Here is a 19,929-nt window from a genome sequence, read left to right as displayed (position 1 = left end):
ACAATGTCGTTTAAGTATATGACTGATAAATGGCAGGTCCTGGACTCGAATATCATTACAGAACGTTTGCTCAATATCCAGCCAGTTAAGGTCTAAGTTATTTTGTGTAGTCCATTTTAGGACATATATCAATCTATTGGCAAGAAAGTAGTTGTAGAAATTGGGAAGCTCCAAACCCCCACAGTTTTTGGGTTTCTGTAAAGTTTTTAAACTTATTCGTGGTGGTTTAGATTTCCATAGATATTTTGAGATTAAGGAGTCCAGTGAATTAAACCAAGTCCGCGGAGGTTGACTCGGAAACATTGAGAACGTGTAGTTAATTTTTGGTAAGATCATCATTTTGACTGTTGCTACTCTTCCCAGAAGTGATGTGGGTAGATTGTTCCACCGTGCAAGGTCATCTTCTATCTTTTTAAGCAGCAGACTGTAATTTAATCGCGTCAGATCTGACAGCTTGGCAGAAATGTTAATACCCAGATATCTAATGTTCCCAGATTGAAGTGGGATAGTTGGATTGGACTGGAAGTCACAAGATATTGGAAGAGTAGTCGACTTGTTCCAATTAATAGAGTAATCTGATATGGAGAACTTATCTATGAGTCTTATCGTCTCCATGAGGGAACCCTGTGTATTTTGAAGAAAAAGTAATACATCATCTGCATAAAGACTAATTTTATGGGTTATTTTTTAAAAGGTATAGCCACACCTCTAGCCTTGGAGGAGAAAGTGGCTTGATAAACTTGTGAAATCCAATTTGCCCTCATGAACTCCCCACGGCTGCCCCAGGAACTATGGCAGCAAGTATTCCCCATTTTCTCGGAGATGCCAAAAGTGCAGAATAGGATCAGGCTTACCTTACCTCAACAGAATAGCAAGAACACAAGAAAGAACCTACTAGGCGTACAAAAAACAAAGACTTTTGATCCTCTCCGCACACATAGTCTCTGAATCACGTACCACATTGAAAAATAAACAAAATATTCCAAAGTCCACTTCAGTTAATCGAGGTAAATACTCAGACCAAGCTGAGTAAAGTCATACATAGAGTCTATGCTGAATCCTTCGGCAAATTGTCCATGAACTTCTTTGCATCTTCTGGAGATTCAATCGACAACACCCGACCATTATGATGCAGCCTCAATTTCGCTGGAAAACGCAAGGACCATTTCAACCCGGCCTCTCGTAGAGCTTCCGTGACTGAGCTAAAGGCACGTCGCATACAACATCTGTACTAATCACAACGACCATCAAACGTTAAATGTTGTTGAACAGCACACACAACCAGCATTATAACACATGCCCAGAAACAACAGCCGATCAAGACAGTGTGTGTCCGTGAGCACGTGTCCGTGAGCACCTGTGTGCACACCTGTGTGTGTCAGCGCGCTGGTGTTCCTAAGGTTTCTCCATGTAAATGTCTAGTAGTGCTTCCATGTCTTAGAGTAAAGTTTTTAAACTTATTCGTGGGAGCCACAGCCCCGCCCACCCAGGACATGAAGCCGACACGGAGGAGACCCGGGCCCCAGACATCCAGAGGCCCCCCAGGGCACGGGAACCCCAGGAGGACCACCGCAGGGACAATTGCAGCCCCCACCCAGAAAAGGGCAGAGGAGCGCTCCGGAGGGGGGCCATCCGGCAGCCACATCGCAGGAGCCCCAGGGGGCCGTGGTGGCGAGCACACAGGCTCCGTCGGCAGCCAGCCACACCAGGGCAGACCGGACCCCGGGTCCAGAGGTTCAAGGGCCTCCCCACCCCCCAGCCGGGACCCGACAGAGCCGGAAGGACCAGGCCCCGACAGGCAACCGCCGAGAGTGAGCCAGCACACACCAGAGCATCCAGCCCAGGACATCGAGAACCACCAACGCATCGGCAGCCGGGGGCCTCATCCACCAGCGGGGAGTGTGGGGGGGGGGGGGCAACAGAGCCTGAGATGTTATTTCAGGTGGAGTCTAAGACCCAACCTGACACATGCATATAGACAAACAGGCGTACACATACTGTACACAAGCATACGTTCCCACCCTCATGCACACATAAACAAATATTCACCCATTCGCCCAACATGAAGACACACAGAAATGAACGCCGTACACACACTCACACTCCCCATATATACTCTATACTCCGAGATCCAGGCACCACCACCCCCAGAGGAGCAATCCGCCACCAGACCTCGGAGATGGATCCCTTTTTTCCTCTGGCATGGGGACAAGAAGACCACCCCGGACCCCACAGCAGCCGAGAAGCCCACCAGCCCAGACCCCAACCGGACGGCCAGCTCCCCCCAGCCCCGGCTCCAGATGGTGAACAGAGAACGGGGGTGTGAAAAGACCCCATGCTTCCCTCCGCCCGCTCATATGTGGTGTTGGTGCGTGTTGTTCTAAAGTGCTTTAAAACAGGGGAAGGGCATGGTGCTAACCACCCTCTGCCAATCAGCAACTGGTGTCAGCTCGGCCCCTCCCCAGAACCCTCAATGTCTATGTGCAACTTAAAATTGAGAAGTGGGCACTGGCACCAGAGGTAAGGCTGAATGAACAGACCGCCCTCTGGACGCCATTCCGTGTGCCCACCCCCAAGGCCCTAAATGTATGTGTCATGAGAGAGTAAGTAATGAGAGTGTCTAAGTTGTGATGTGTGATTGAGGGGGGGGGGGCAAAGCACCCCCCCTCTGGAGCCAGCTCCCCCGCTGACCCCCATAAGTACCCCCGTTCCACGAAAACCACCCAGGGCGGGAGGGCCGAGGCCCATCCAGTCCGGGGGCCCAGAGCAGCGGCACCACCGGGCACCACAGAGCCCGGGGCAGCCAACCAGACCCCATCACAGAGGGAAAAACTACACCCACCCCACCATTCAGACTCCCAGACTACATAAGACAATAGACACCCAGGTTGGGTCCATTCTCCTACTCTATTGGATTCCCCCCCAGCCCCGCAGAGTGGATACCCCTAAGGCAGGGACCACCTGCGGACAGATGGTAACAACCTCCCCGCCAGCTAAAGAGGCCCCCAGCCCCTCCGACGCTCCGAAGACCCCCACACCGGGGCCGGGTCCCAGTGCACGCGCCAACCCACACCCCGGCGACACACCCACCAGGACCCAAGCCCCCCCAGCCCAGCCGGAACCCCAGCCCGGAGGCAGAGTGCCCCCAGAACCCCAAGCCCGCCCCAGACCCACCCAGGAGCAGCACGGCCACCAGGCTACCCCAGCAGCACTGCATGCAGCCGCCAGAAAGACGCTACCCAAGAGCCACCAAAGCCCCAACCAGGCCAGGACCGTAGTCCCAGCGCCAAACCCCCCCCCCAGGGAACCCCCAGACGCCCCAAGCCCATATGCACCCCCCCACACCAACAACAAAGACCGAAGTGGGACAAACCTGAGACCCCCCGCCGCCACTAGGTGATGGAGCTGATGAAAGGAGCCCAGAGATATTGGTCTAATGTGGCGGCAGAAGCTGTATCAAGACTAATATGGTCCAGCAAACTCTCTCTATATTGGTTGATATTAAGGTTATTTTTATTTTTCCAGTTCATGAGGACAGTCTTCTTAGCAATGCATAAAGCGGTGAAAGCCATGTGGGTTGTGTTAATCTCGGTAGTGACACCATCTAAGTCACCCAACAAGCAGACTGAAGCAGAGGCTGGAATGGTACATTTCAGACACTTTGATAAGTCCTCACAAATCCTGTGCCAGAACATCTGAGCAGGTGGACAGAACCAAAGAGCATGGGTGTAATTGTCAGGTGTATCCCCTTGACAGTGTGAGCAGTTGTTAGAAGATGTAAAATCCATCCTGAACATCCGATGCCCTGTATAGTGCACTCTATGCAGGATTTTGTATTGTATTAATTGTAAGTTGGGACTTCTAATCAGTTCAAAGGTTTTTAAACATGTCTTAGACCAGAAAGTGTGGTCCCAGCTGATTGATAAATCTGCCTCCCATTTTGCAATAGGAAGGGATATTGATTCATCCATTTTCGAAAGTGTCCTGTATATTTTAGACAGTAATTTGGGGGTTTTGAGATTAAGGAATTCTGCCACACTTGGTGGTAATTGTAATTTGATTTGATTAGACTTGAACTTTTACTACACTGTAAAAAAAAATGCCTGCCCCAACTTAAGATTCTTATGTAACTAATTACATCATCTTTTTTGAGTTCTCTCAACTTCTGGTTTATATTTGTTCCACAGACTTATATTTTTAAGTTAGTCGAAAAAGGCCTGAAAGTCACCCCAATACCTAATTCAGTGTTATGTCAACTTGTAGTCAAAGTACCACTAACACAACATTATCAATTAGACATACCAACTTAAAAAGGGTGATGTTATTTGTTACTTTAACTTTTTAAATTAAGCCAACAAACCTTCAAAACAACTTTTACATGGCTACTAAAATACTCACATTAACCAAACTTTTACAGGTATCAAATGCAACATTTTTTATTGCTGAAGTTTTGTAAATCCACTGTTCAAATGGATAAAGTTATTACATAACAGTAATCCACTCACACATTGCTGGGTACAAAGCAAATATGAAATAAATCAAGCAACTGGTCTTTATCAATTAGTTAAACCCAACAGAAGAGATTGAGAACAGGTATTTTCTATGAAAAATTATACTCACTTCTTCAACTGCTGCAATCTTCAAAAACTTTTTAGCATACTTCCATGAGAGAATACAATGTGTATCAATTTTACAACATTTCAAAAAAAACAATTCAATAAAGCACACAAGAAGGGATGACCTCAAAAATACAACTGTAACACAATTAGGAACCCATAATAAATTCTAAAGGAACTAAGAAAGCTATCCCTTTTTAATTTTTTTTCTCATGTACCATAAGAGTGCCATGTGCAGATAAATTTTGCAAACATTTCAGCAAAACAAAGCTATAAATAAAGAAGTATGAAATACACAATTGAGTTCTGACACAATGAAGATTCCATTATAAATTTACTGCAACTAAACTCTGCAGGTTATCCTTCAGTAAACGGCTGATGAAACATTTCTGTAATCACAACAAAACATGGATTTACTAGGACATCAGGTCATTCAAAAAAAAAAGGTGCAAGAAATTGAGCGCTCTAGCTCTTTAACAGTCTGTTCTTCAGAGACAGTGTTCGGGCTGAGCAGTGCTCTCCAAGAAAAAAGAAAACCTTCTGAATGGTCTCAAATGTATATTTCCATTCTTTGGGGAATTCAATGTTGAAGGCATAAATAAGCCCAAAAAGCAGTCCAAATGCAGTTGGATAGTCAGTGAGTCCCTCAAGGACAACAGTCTCCTCCAGCACAATATTGCTGTTCACTGACTTGGGTGGGACTGCCCCATCTTCAGTGGTCTCCAGGATGCCCATTTTCATGCCAACTTTGGTTTCCAACAAGTCAGCTGCCTAATGCAATTAACACAGAACAATAAACAGATGTAAAAAATAAATAAAATTGACTTTTACTAGTATTGTCAATGTCAAGGAAGTCTCTCCTCTAAAATGTGTCAACACCTATAAAGAAATGTTTGCCAGAATTTTATGAATTCCGCAAATATGAAGCTATTAGTTCACAGACAGGATTAGGAACCTTGTATGAAATAGCTAAAGCTAAACTAACATTGATCAAGTACAGGGCATCATTATAACACTCCTAAAAAAACTTACCACACAAGTCTTCAGAATAGGGGTGTGCTCCCTGATGTAATATGGAAGTCCTTTAAGTGCTGTTATTCTACGATGTTTTGTCATGTCTGTGGTCTATAAGGATAAAACTAAAGTTGAATGGTTCTCTCCCCCAGAAGTCTCCCACACACATAACACAACAATAGATTTACAAATTCATACTATAGAACATAATACCTGCTCATCCAGACTTTCTAACAGGGCAGTTATCATATTGCTCTCTTTGGCTCTGTACATCTTGAGGAGAGGTACTGAAAACTTGTCAAGAGAGGCATGGAATGCTGTGTGAAGGTCAATTCCTGTAATTCTCTTAAATTCTGCATACACCTTAGTCAGAGAAACAAACAGACAAAAAGGCATAGAACACATAAATACACAGACTAAAATGCATAAAACACATAAATCAATTTAATAACTGTGATATAATAAGATACATATTCATAAATGTATTGTTAATAATGTCAAGTACTGTATTGTTTATAAACAACAATCTGCAGTATTTTGTTATACAGAACAGATGTATTTGGAAGTGCACTATTTAAACACAGAATTCACACCACAAAGTCAATCACAAAATAATATTATCCCCTAATTACTACTTTCAACAGCAAAGTTTGACAATTAATTAATCTTACAGTACCTGTGGTTCTGTGAAAAGACCTGGCCATCATTCCATCACCACAGAAACAGGAGGTTCATCATGAACTATCTCTCTCCTTCTCATTGAGAAAGTCATGTCCATCTTTTGATTAACAAGTGTCATGTTAACATTCTTCTTCCTTAATTCTTCCACAAGGGTTATTCTTTCACTTTCAAGAGCTTCATCATCAAATCCATGTGGAATATCTGGGAGAAAATTTATCTCAGAATGCCTGGGTTTCTTTACACCTCTCTGTGGCATTTCTTTTTCTCTCTTGTTTACAGAAACTTCTAAGCATCCAGCAGTGCATAATTTTTGTCGATAGTTGCCCATTTTGTATTTCAGGCTCATTTTCCATCCCTGCCAACCCGTTCCAGGGCCTGGCTCTTTTAGACATGGATGCTTGCGAACCAATGCTGCAGCTACACTCTCAAAATCTGCGTCTGTGGGATATGCTTTAAAGGAGTATATACGCTCAGCTACTTTGTCCAGTACTTCCATCTTTATCTCGCAGGAGACAATTAGTGCAGATCTACCAGTTTTTTCATAGACTTCATTTTCTTTTTGCAGTCGAAATTCCACGTCGTATGAAAAGTCTGGTATAGGAAATACAGCTGGCCATTGCTCTGCCCGGGGACAAGAACTGGTTGAGGATGAGGTCCGTGATGACACACTTGCTGTGTCAACAGTGCAATCGGACAAGCTGACCTCATCTTCTGCAGGGATGAAAACTACCTCACAGAAAACTTTCAAGGTCACTCTGTCAGCAGGAAGTTCCTTTATGTCCATCAAATTGCATAGAGAATTATCAAAATCTCTAAATCAGTCTTCATATTGGAGAGAAAACCCCTTATCAATCTGCAGTTTGTCACACAAGATGTGTTTTAGTTCCTCTACTGATGAGGGAGTGCTCGGAATACTTAACTTCCGAATGCTGTCTGGACCAAGGATCACTCGGATTAACATTTCAGCAGTTCACAAAAACAAAAAAGCACTGAAAGGTAAGAATAAGAGTTAATATACACTCACCTAAAGGATTATTAGGAACACCATACTAATACGGTGTTTGACCCCCTTTCGCCTTCAGAACTGCCTTAATTCTACGTGGCATTGATTCAACAAGGTGCTGAAAGCATTCTTTAGAAATGTTGGCCCATATTGATAGGATAGCATCTTGCAGTTGATGGAGATTTGTGGGATGCACATCCAGGGCACGAAGCTCTCGTTCCACCACATCCCAAAGATGCTCTATTGGGTTGAGATCTGGTGACTGTGGGGGCCATTTTAGTACAGTGAACTCATTGTCATGTTCAAGAAACCAATTTGAAATGATTTGAGCTTTGTGACATGGTGCATTATCCTGCTGGAAGTAGCCATCAGAGGATGGGTACATGGTGGTCATAAAGGGATGGACATGGTCAGAAACAATGCTCAGGTAGGCCGTGGCATTTAAACGATGCCCAATTGGCACTAAGGGGCCTAAAGTGTGCCAAGAAAACATCCCCCACACCATTATACCACCACCACCAGCCTGCACAGTGGTAACAAGGCATGATGGATCCATGTTCTCATTCTGACTCTACCATTTGAATGTCTCAACAGAAATCGAGACTCATCAGACCAGGCAACATTTTTCCAGTCTTCAACTGTCCAATTTTGGTGAGCTCGTGCAAATTGTAGCCTCTTTTTCCTATTTGTAGTGGAGATGAGTGGTATCCGGTGGGGTCTTCTGCTGTTGTAGCCCATCCGCCTCAAGGTTGTGCATGTTGTGGCTTCACAAATGCTTTGCTGCATACCTCGGTTGTAACGAGTGGTTATTTCAGTCAAAGTTGCTCTTCTATCAGCTTGAATCAGTCGGCCCATTCTCCTCTGACCTCTAGCATCAAGAAGGCATTTTCGTCCACAGGACTGCCGCATACTGGATGTTTTTCCCTTTGCACACCATTCTTTGTAAACCCTAGAAATGGTTGTGCATGAAAATCCTAGTAACTGAGCAGATTATGAAATACTCAGACCGGCTCGTCTGGCACCAACAACCATGCCACGCTCAAAATTGCTTAAATCACCTTTCTTTCCCATTCTGACATTCAGTTTGGAGTTCAGGAGATTGTCTTGACCAGGACCACACCCCTAAACGCATTGAAGCAACGGGCATGTGATTGGTTGATTAGATAATTGCATCAATGAGAAATTGAACAGCTGTTCCTAATAATCCTTTAGGTGAGTGTATATCAATAATCACTCACTTAAACTGCATTAACAAACTAAGAATCGTTTGAGAGATACAAGTAGCTTTCCTCCAATTCTGTATGCTGTTAGAGGGTAGTAATCATTTAGTTCTTGAGGGTGAACAATAACCAAGTCTGAATAGGTGCTCTGAACAACCTCATACGATCGCTGATGCTCAATGTACCATGAACACATTTTTTTCACGACAAAAGAAACATCACCATCTACTATCAAAATGTTCTGTATTTTTCCAAACTCTGGTAAACCAGAACAAGATCCTGCAGACACAATCATCTCATTCATGTATGTGGTTCCATGTAAGGAGACTGTGTTTGCTAAAGTCACAACATTCAGGCTTGTATACTGTCTCTCAACTACAGCCCTCAACTTTGGTTCAAGTGAACACATTTTGACAATTTTCACATTGTTCGCTTGGAGTGTTGGTTTAAAGAAATGTAAAGAATCCAAAAGATAAGCTTCCATGAGCTGGTGTTTGTTTGCCAAAGTGTGCAGAATGTTTTTGAAATTGTGACAATCATGTACTACCTTCTTAAAAAAGTTATGCTTTGCCTCATACCTCATAGTCCACAAGTCAATTAAGGGGCCAAAGCAGCGAATCAGATGTGGGTAGTGCTCGACAAAATGGTGTTTTGGTTTAAGTTTTTCATTTGCAAAAACTTCTCTCAGCAACTGCCTGTGATCAGAAATCTTTGTCTCTAAATAACACAATGTTTCCTCTGAAAATTTAGAAGAACAGACAAGTTCGACAATGTCTTTTAAAGTCATTAATGTCTCCCACACCTTTTCTCTTTCTGGCACAAGATGACCAACAATGAAAGGAATAAGTCTAAGCAGTGTCCAGTTCTCATGTCCATTACCCCCAATAGTCTTTTTTGCTGAGAATTTTTGATGAATTTTTTGTGGGCTGTTCACTCGATCAGAACTATCATATGGAAACGCCAGTATGATATTGTTAAGCATATCCAGTGAAAAATATTTTTCTGAAATCAACCTTTGGAGACAAATGGAAAATTCAAATGGGACAATGCCTTCAAAAAGATCATGCAACAGATCTGGAGGGAATCCTGTTACAGGGTGAAAAAAAGACAGATGTTTTCTTAAGACGCTTTCTGACAAAACTGAAATTCTCATTTGATTTCAACTGATCTACAAAGCCGTCATGCAATTCCACTGTCCTTAACTAAAAAAACCCTTGTCGCACTTCAGTTAATTGAACTTCATTTAAAGCAGCCAAACAAAATCGACAGAATTTTTCCACCCTGAAACTCTCCTGAAAACCTGCGAGTCCGTGTGCACCAAGATTATCAGCAGATACTATAAAAACAGCTCCTTTAATATTTTTGTTCAAGTTTTCCATAAAAAGCCCTTCCTTTTCAAGTATTTTTAAATCAATGATAAGTGGAGCAAAAAACAAGTCACACCCATATGTCTTCACATCAATACTTTTGCCCAAGAGTGCTACCTGGACAGAATGAAGACAACTTCTGAACTCTGAAGGCCAATTTAGAAGAATCCAGTACACTGCAGTTACTTTGTGTTTCTTCCGGGAAGTTCCAAGTGGATTTGCAATCTCAAATTCATCAATATACAGACCAATTACAAATTTTAACTCCTTACCAGCAAAGAAATGGATTTGTTTGTAATAACAACCATCTGGGAACGATGTGTAATATCCTTGGGTGTTGTCCCTGGGATTCAAAGTTTGCTTGAAAACAACTGGTTGTGCTAGTAAATTTTTCAAATTCTTCAAAAGTGGGACATAAACAAAAGTTCTTTTCTGTGCTCTGTTAAATACATACTCAATGGGTTCCACTACATCAAAATTGTTTTTAAAATATGCGTTTCTTCTATGGTCTGTGGAAAAGGGTCCTGACTTACCGGTTTTTGAAAAAGGACTAACTTTATGAATGACTTCTGAAAATTCTTCAAGAACAGATTTACTTATGTTACAGTTATGCTTCTTAAATATATCCTCAATAACAGTAACTATATGCGAGTTTTGAAAATGAGACAATATCATTAAGATTTTCAATTATCTGCTGTGTGGCACTTTTTGATACATGCAGGACTGTCTGCATGCACAAAAGCAATGATGCAAGCTTGTGTTCTAATTGGGCTTCTAAGTCTTCACTTTCTAGAGGAATATTTGTCTCGATATTTGAGTCACATACATCTATGGGTGTTTCTTCACTTTCAACAAAAGGTCTACAACAACAACAACAAATTTATTTTTGTATAGCGCATTATCACAACATTACATTGTCCCAAAGCGCTTTACAGCATCCCCACCCAAAGCCCCCAGTGAGTAAGCCATAGGCGACAGTGGCAAGGAAAAACTCCCTAGAAGGAAGAAACCTTGGGAGGGACCAGACTCAACCAGGGGCAGGCAGGGAGAGTCAAATACAGTTAAATCTGAAACACAAACGGGGAGCAGGGGGGAGATGACAAGCCGGTGCCACCACTCCCTCCAATCGCCAGGCAGCCAGAAGGCAGGGAGCGGGTCAAACAAGGAAGATGACACAGGCAGAACGGCGAGCTGGATGCACGGTCGTCATTGGTAGTGCCGACGTCACATGTTCTAGGGTGTGCTGGACATCTTGATAGATTGAGGGCTCCAGGCAGCACTAAATAAATAATAAATAAATAATAAATAAATAATAAATAAATAATAATAAATGCAATTAGTCAAAGTAAGGGAGACTATAGGCAGTGCTAAAAATTAGATGAGTGCAATATGAAGTGCAATGCTCCGGCAGATATGGCTATGGCAGCATAAGTAGGAGGGAGAGGCAGGTGTGAATGCAGGCATGGGGAGTCCCTGAAATGTCAGCACTCCAATCCCACAAGCAATTGTGAAGCTAGAGTGACAGCAATTCAATTCAATTCAATTCAATTTTATTTATATAGCGCATTATCACAACATTACATTGTCTCAATGCGCTTTACATTTCTGCCTCGTAAGGACCCCCCATTGAGTAAGCCAAAGGCAACGGTGGCAAGGAAAAACTCCCTAAGAGGAAGAAACCTTGGGAGGAACCAGACCCAAAGGGGGAGCCCATCCTCCAGGGGCCGGCAGATGAGTCAAACAAACAAGCTGATATGACTAAGCTAATACAGACAAGATGAAATGACTAAGCTAATACAGGGGTTGAAATATATGTCTCAATGCAGCGGCCGACCGGTGCAGGCACGTGGTGCTTGATGCACGATGGCAGGATTAATAGACACACAGCCGCAGGATGGATGGCGAGGCATCGTGTTGAGCCAAGGGCAGGCAGGTTGGAGGGTAGTTGCCGGAGGTTGAGGTAGTTGTCTTGCAGGCCGCAGAGGCATAAACTCTTCAACGACATTGTGCTCCATGGAGCACACCCCAGAAGGGGTGAGGGAGGAAGTAAGAATAATTGTGTATTAGCCAGAGTTGAGGAAATCAGAGGCAGTGCAAGCAAAATGATCGAGTGCAATATTCGTCTAGGCTCCGGCAGGTCTGAGTATAGCAGCATGAGAAAGAGGGAGAGACAGGCGGAAACACAGGCATGGGGACTCCCTGAACATCAACACTCTAGTGTAGAGCCAGAGTGACAGCACTGACGCCTCAGTTTATCCAAAGCCAATGACCGGTTCAATAATCACGCATAACTGTTTTTTTCTCCAATATAAAGACTTGTACATACATACTGCTCATATATTATTGTAACCCAGTTTCTGCTGAATACAATGTTATCAGACTTTAGACATTTATATGTTTATAAGTAACTGAAAAATGCACAAATGTCAGGACATGTCAGAATCTCTTCAGGGCTCCAAAACACCTTCAGACTCCTAAGGGTTAAGGTAGTCTGGTGCAACGCCATTCAGTGCTTTATAGGTTAACAGCAGCATTTTATAGACAATCCGAGACTTAACTGGTAACCAATGAAGGGAGGATAAGACTGGTGTGATGTGATCAAATTTTTTAGTGTTTGTGAGAACTCTGGCTGCCGCATTTTGTACCAGCTGAAGTTTATTTAAGGAACCAGACGGGCAACCAGAAAAGAGGGCATTACAGTAGTCTAGTCTGGTAGTTACGAAGGCATGTATTAATTTTTCTGCATCACGAAGTGAGAGCATTTTACGAAGCTTGGCTATGTTTCGTAGATGATAAAACGCAGTTCTAGTAATACTTCTTATGTGAGCATCAAAACATAGATCTGAATCTACTAGAAGACCAAGATTTCAATTTTCTTAGAAAATTGTTTTTCTATTAAGACCTAACTGAGCCTCCTTACTAGTCAACAATGATGGTCTAAAATCTTTAACAGAATGATTATTGTGTTTTCTGTTTCTGTGGACTCTGAAAGTAGTAAGCACATTAGTTTTAAAAGTGCAACTGGGAAAGGGACATTTCACTGTCTCATGATTCTTCAAGTGACCACTCAAGTAACTGAAAAAGGTGCGCTCTTGACAAATATCTTGAAAATCACACAACTCACAAGTAAATGTATTATAATTAGGCTCCTTTGTTTTTGAATGTGTTCTGCTTAAATGAGTTTTTAAAGCACCTACAGTCCGGAATGAACACACACAATTCAGGTATATGCACTGCAGTGCTCTATTGTGCAGTGCTCTAAGTGGTGCCAATGTTTTAATCTGTAATGTTTTAGGAGTACATCTTGTTTTGAGTCTGAAAATTTGCAGTATCTACACTGTATCTTACGGCTCATTCATGCAGTTTCAATGTCCTGTATTGCCAAATAGTTCTCCAGTTATGTTATTCCTTTGCCATGTTTTTATTTCTGCAAACATGAAGCTAAATTGTACATAAATTACACAACAAAATGAAGGTCAAAATTAATTATTTTATCGAATAGGACTATAGTTTTTAAACCATGAACACAGATGACTTACCCAAACGAGGCAGCCTCGATATCAACTCCTTGGTAAGTATGCCCTGTAATGCCAAAGTTACTAATTAAATTGCAGTAAACTCATGTATATCGCAAATGCATTCATAATGACAATAATGCACATAACAACAATCATTTTACGTAGCATTTAAGGACCAATATTTAACTGTTCATTTTCAACGCCGTGTATATATAGTTTTCATTATTATTTTTTTTAATGTCATTTATTGGTACGACGCTTCGATTAAAAATACTGGGGTCGACAATTATTTTGCTTCGACATCGTCGACTATGTTCACTAATCGCTGCAGCTCTATTTATGGGACTTTGCAAGAAGTTAGTGTCAGTCACGTTGAAAAAAAGCGCAACAAAACTGCATGATAACAGTTACTAATTAACTAACCTTATACAAATAACTGACCATGTCACCTTAATTTGCGATGTACTTTGTGGAAGTAAAATTGGACATTAGTAGGCCCGGGAGGGGAGGCATATTGGGTCTGTTATGTCTTAGGCCTTAGGCCAGGAGAGATTGTTTTGAATACTATGTGACCTCGCTTTGTGATAGCTGCCTGCAGTTGGCTCCGCAGAAGCTTGGACCTTGGAGAGGCAGACAGTGGAGCAAAGGGGGGGAGAAACCACTTGCAGGAAGAGACTCGAAGCCACCGGAACTGGTGCACAAAGAGTTATAGCTTATTAAAGTAGTTGTAGTAGTCAATATAATATGTTACGCAATTGATTGCATCATGTTAATCATACTTATGTTAATCATACTAATCATATGTTAACCATGTATTTTCAGCGATTCAGGGACAATACGTCAATGTGTTAATCATTAATCAATGGAACACCCAAACATTAACAGTGATTCAATGTCATATAATTAATATCTATATACTGTACATATCTCAAGTAGAGTCTAGAAGCCGAGGCTGTCTCCAGTAAGTTGCGTACAATGGGTGGACTTTACCTTGCTACCAAGGTGAACCAATGGAGCAGGAGAATTGTGTTTGTTATACGTTTCAGCTTAGTTTGTTGATGTTTCATGACCAATCAGGACTTAGAAGTCCTGGGAGTTATGGTTTATCTACTGGTTGCTCTGTGTGCCGGGGGTGACTTGGTACCAAGGGCCAGAGTGTGATGGGAGTGCTTTGCTGAACTTGCTGGAATAAAAGAGATTTTCTTTACTCACCAAACTAAGAGGTCCAGACTTTTATTCTAAGTGCTTGATTTATAATTTTTCTACCACAGTTTGGCGCCCAACGTGGGGCAGCTGAGTTCTTTGTTTGTTCCAGACGATGGGATCCTGCGATAGAAGTAGGTAAGGTGTAGAGCCTGATGGGACCAGATCCAGATGAGATTAAGGATTGGCCCAGTCCCTCGTCGAGGAACAATGGAGACCACGCTGTACCAGACCCGAACATTCCTGAGACTGATTTGGCCAGACCTGTTTTGGTGAGATAAAGGCTTCTCTGTTTATTCATTCTTGCTGCTGCTTTGCTTGTTGCTGAAGGTTATGTGTTTGGTAGTGTTTGAGTGTGTTATGTGAAAGTCCGCCGTGACTGAGGGGATCCAAGCACGGGGAAGCGCTGACCATGGTTAGGACGGCCGATGGGAGAGCGCTCATCCACCTGTAGTAGGGAAAGGGTGCTGTCCAAGTGGAGACCTGAGTGACCTATTACGTGGAAGAGGTGGATGCACGAGACCTTGGGATGGAGATACTTATCATATGTTAACCATGTATTTTCAGTGATTCAGGGACAATACGTCAATGTGTTAATCATTAATCAATGGAACACCCGAACATTAACAGTGATTCAATGTCATATAATTAATATCTATATACATATCTCAAGTAGAGTCTAGAAGCCGAGGCTGTCTCCAGTAAGTTGCGTACAATGGGTGGACTTTACCTTGCTACCAAGGTGAACCAATGGAGCAGGAGAATTGTGTTTGTTATACGTTTCAGCTTAGTTTGTTGATGTTTCATGACCAATCAGGACTGGGAGTTATGGTTTATCTACTTGTTGCTCTGTGTGCCGGGGGTGACTTGGTACCGAGGGCCAGAGTGTGATGGGAGCACTTTGCTGAACTTGCTGGAATAAAAGAGATTTTCTTTACTCGCCAAACTAAGAGGTCCAGACATTTATTCTAAGTGCTTGATTTATAATTTTTCTACCACAACTTCATCCTAACGGTTCAAACTGCAAACCATTGAGGCAAATTATCTTATAAGGTCTGCGTAAAAGGTGCAAAAAATTACTACGGTAATGTTTAGAATGCGCATTAGCGTAGAAAAAACAGCGACAATAGGTTATGTTTACTTGGTCTAAACTGTTGAATACTCTAAAGTCGCTGAAATAAAGTTTTGTTCTTACCTCGCAGAAGTGTCCTGCATCCAGTCATTTAAGTGTGTCTTCAAGTTAAAAGGGCGCGAAATGGCGTCTTTTCTAGATGGTCACCTGTTCGACAGTTAATGCTCACGTGACATTTTACGTCGTACTAAAGAGAGAAACTCGTTTTTTTGGACCAAAGAACTTTCTTGAATTTACACAAAAAAAAATCTTGAAAATTGAGAGAGTAATTCTAGTATTCTAAAAATCTATTCTTGTTAATCCCATGTCTTTTAACTAATAAGTCAAAGGGGATAAAGTCTATTTCTTCGAATATATGTTCCAAGTATTTAATACCTTTACAACTCCAATCCGGGAAATTTATCATATTATTGTTTAGTAGTATGTCAGGGTTGTTCCAGATTGGATTACGTTTGCATGGGAATAATGAAGACTCAGTCGTTTTTAGAAACTCCCACCATGCTGTCAGAGAAGAGCTGATACTGATGCTTTTGAAGCATACGTGTCGTTTAATGTTTGAGCTAATGAATGATAGATCCGAAATCTCTATGTTATTGCATAGAGCCTGTTCTACGTCTAGCCAATTAATACCTAAATATTTAATATCCCCAGATTGCAGTTGAGTGGAGGAAGAGTTCTGAAAGGAGCAGTTAATTGGAAGAACTGTAGATTTTAACCAGTTTATTGAATAATCTGAGACTCTTGAGAAAGAGTTTATTAATGTAATTACCTGAGAGAGAGTGGTTTGTGAATGCTGGAGAAAGAGTAACACATCATCTGCATAAAGACAGACCTTATGTTCTACATTCTTGCATTTAATGCCTTTAATCACTATAGCCTGTCTAATTGCTGCTGCTAGAGGTTCAATAAAAATTGCAAACAGTGAGGGGGAGAGAGGGCATCCCTGCCTGGTGCCCCTCTTGAGACAGAAGCTGGAGGATGTTTGGTCATTTGTCCTAACACATGCTGTTGGGGAACTATATAATATTTTTAACCAGTTTATGAAAGAGGTTCCAAAACCAAATTTGTGTAATGCTGCAAAAAACAAATTCCAGTTAACTCTATCGAATGCTTTTTCTGCATCTAGAGACAATATTGTAATTTGAAGGTTTTTATTGCACGAATAGTCTATCAGATTAAGTAATCTACATTTGTTTGTTGATGAGTGCCTCCCTTTTATGAAACCAGTTTGGTCAGGATGAATTATGTGAGGGGTTATCTTCTCTATTCTTTTTGAGAGAACTTTACAGATTATTTTAAGGTCAACATTAATAATGAATATTGGACGATAGCTGGTAGGCAATGTAGGGTCTTTGCCTGGTTTTAACAAGAGAATAATGTTGGCAAAATTCATATTTGGTGGTAGTCTACCATTTTCCTTGGTTTCCTGCAACATTCTGTAGAATGTTGGTGACAGAATTGTCAAGAATTCTTTATAGAATTCTGCTGGAAATCCATCTGGGCCTGGAGCCTTGTTATTGGGCATACTGTTCAAAGCTTCCTGAAGTTCACTTGGTGTCAGCGGAGAATCCAGTGCCATCGTTTGATTATCTGATAATTTCGGAAGGGTTATACTATCAAGAAACTGGTCAATTTCGTCTTTAGATGGGTTTATCTGTGGTGAGTATAAAGATTTGTAAAAGTCCCTGAAAGTGTTGTTTATTCTATCAGGGTCATATACTGTATCCCCGGTTAAGTCTTTAACAGCACATATAGCTGTTTTCCCTTTATTTATTTTTAACTGGTTTGCTAGAAATTTACCAGATTTGTTACCATGTTCATAATTTTGCCAGCGAAGTCTTTGTGCTAAGAATTGAGTTCTTTTATTAATAATTTCATTTAATTCTAATTTTGCTTTACGTATTTTGTTCAGTATTTCCTGTTCCGGGGATGATATATAGCAGAGGCGTTTCTAGGATTTTCATTTAAGGGGGGCTCAGCCCCCATAGATGTTTAATACATATTTGGCTTGTTCAGAATCAGTACTCAAATGAGTCTTCCTGATTCCTCATAAATAAGACAGTAGGTTCTACATTCAACCCCTTAAAACTTTATATCTACTAGGCTATTTATTCTAATTCATTAATATAGACAAACATTGTTTTAATGTAATTAAACAAAACATCTTTTTTATATCATTCTGTCACGATCGGTGGTGCAGACGAGCAGGCAAGCAGACGAGCTGACCAAGGAAGCAGGGTTAACGTGGCTTTATTGCACGCAGACAGGACCGGGGAAAACACGACAGCAACGTCAATGACAGACCTGGGGACTACTGACTCAGACACGGACTAAATACAAGAGACAAGCTAGACTTAACAGGACACAGGCGATCACAATTAGGGCTGAACACGAGGTAACGAGGTGGGCGTGGCACACATCAGGAGCGGACGGAGCGGATCATGACACATTCTTTTTTGTTTCTATTCATTAAAAAAGTAACTTTTTCTAAATCAAAGTGACAAAAAACGCTACTCTAAGGCTAATAAATGTTTTTCACGATCTGGGACATTATTTAATACAATATTTATTACAAAAAAAACAGGATTTTTCTATCTCTGTAAATCACACTGCTATGCAGTTAAAACGAGTGCATTGAATGCTGTCTGTCACTGTTTTTAATCATTTATGTGCATAACTCTATGGCAGTTAATGCCATGCACTGTGTAATGTTTTATATAGACAGTTAGGTTTTCCAATTAAAACAGCATCATTGTTTTATAAAGTAGACTATAGGTTAATAGGGTAAGTATTAAGGGCTTCCTTTTCGCTAGAGGAAACAGCTGGTGTGATGACGTAACACAGCGATAATTTTGACATTTTTTGTAAACTGTATTTATGAAAAAGGACTGCACTGATGCAGATATAACAATTTATCGAAAAACACACACCTTGGCTTTATCCTCGCTCTGTGATGCTTCAGTTGAAGACCGCGCTGAAAGACGTTGCGGAGCCGAAGTCTGCCGCCGTTTTCATATGAAATTTAAAGGGGACATGGTCGATCACCAATTTGTGTAAAGTTGTCTAAAGCCCCCCTAAATATGGCCTAGCGACGCCCATGATATATAGGCTTCTTCTAAGGATTTCATGGTTTCTTCTAATTCCTGAATACACTTGTTTTCTCTTTTCTTTTTATGTGATGAGAATGAGATTATTTTACCTCTCATCACAGCTTTGCCTGCTTCCCAGAGAATAGATGCTGATGTTCCAGGCAGGTCATTATAGTCTAAATATAAAGCCCACTCTTTTTTGAAATAGTTAGTAAAATCTCCATCTTTAAGCAAAGATGTATTAAATCTCCAGTTTCTAATTGGTGGAATGGCCTTCTTATTTATTAGGGTTAAAGATACAGGAGCATGATCGCTGACAGCTATAGGGTGTATCTCAGTGTCTGAAATGTCACTCAGCAGTGAGCTGCTGACTAGGAAATAATCCAGATGGGAGTACGAATGATGGACGTGTGAGAAGAAAGTATATTCCCTACTGTTAGGGTGAAGAGAACGCCATGCATCGCGAAGACCATAGTCGCTCATGTACTGCTTAACTATATTTATGGATTCTCAATTGCGCTGTACTGAGCCTGTCCATTTCTTTATTTAGTGCGAAGTTGAGGTCGCCCCCAAGAACAAGTGCGCTATCTAGGTGTTCAGAGAGTGTGGTAAAGAAAACGTGGAAGAATGAAGGGTTATCAACATTTGGACCATATATACTAACAATACATAACTTTTTGTTAAGTATAGATAATTTAATGATTATAAATCTACCCTCTGGATCTATAATTGTGTTGAGTACTGTGAAATTAACATTTTTATGTTAATTTAGAATAAACTCCAAATCTGACAATAATCTCCAATAATTCAAAATTGGCAAAAGACCATACAGGCTCACCGGTGGCTGCCATCCCTTCAGCCCCCATTCCCCTTCTGAATTGGATTTGGAATTGGATGCCCCGCTTTCATGTACCATGTGTAATAATGTTTCTAAGGATGGCAGGAAACACACTGCTTCTATCCTCTCATCACCAGAAGCAGTGGGTGGCGAGTCGTGTTGAGGGCTCTATTTTGACAATCTAATATAATATAAGGCGCAAAGAGGCTACTCTTTGGGATTATGTGGCCAGATCTCTCTCTTCAGTT

General features: G+C 41.5%; 1 protein-coding gene and 1 long non-coding RNA gene across 5 annotated transcripts in view; both read right to left on the bottom strand.

Moving 5' to 3' along the window:
• Positions 1–4,420: 4,420 nt before the first annotated feature.
• LOC111855556 (uncharacterized) lies at positions 4,421–7,520 on the bottom strand. 2 transcript variants are annotated; one of them, XR_011983296.1, is made up of 4 exons: positions 6,307–7,520; positions 5,844–5,993; positions 5,649–5,741; positions 4,421–5,387 (listed from the first exon to the last, which is right to left on the bottom strand). It is a non-coding gene; the product is annotated as an uncharacterized lncRNA (long non-coding RNA). The 2 variants fall into 2 exon arrangements; XR_011983295.1 differs by having other exon boundaries at positions 5,844–7,520.
• A 3,523-nt stretch (positions 7,521–11,043) lies between these two features.
• Positions 11,044–19,929, bottom strand: part of LOC111837883 (diacylglycerol kinase delta) — a 267,917-nt gene continuing 259,031 nt past the window's right edge. Inside the window, exons 30-31 of one of the 3 annotated variants that reach the window (XR_011983247.1) lie at positions 11,787–13,483; positions 11,044–11,180 (exon numbers count right to left, since the gene is read on the bottom strand). The gene's annotated coding sequence lies outside the window, so the exon portion shown is untranslated. Of the gene's footprint in view, positions 11,181–11,241; positions 13,484–19,929 lie in introns of those variants that run through there. The other 2 variants (XR_011983246.1, XR_011983248.1) reach the window with 2 other exon arrangements.

The sequence above is a fragment of the Paramormyrops kingsleyae genome, chromosome 17 (genome assembly GCF_048594095.1).
Source record: "Paramormyrops kingsleyae isolate MSU_618 chromosome 17, PKINGS_0.4, whole genome shotgun sequence".
NCBI classification, from domain to species: domain Eukaryota; kingdom Metazoa; phylum Chordata; class Actinopteri; order Osteoglossiformes; family Mormyridae; genus Paramormyrops; species Paramormyrops kingsleyae.
The sequence above is the reverse complement of the archived record's forward strand: the minus strand, read 5'-3'. Positions and strand labels throughout refer to the sequence as shown.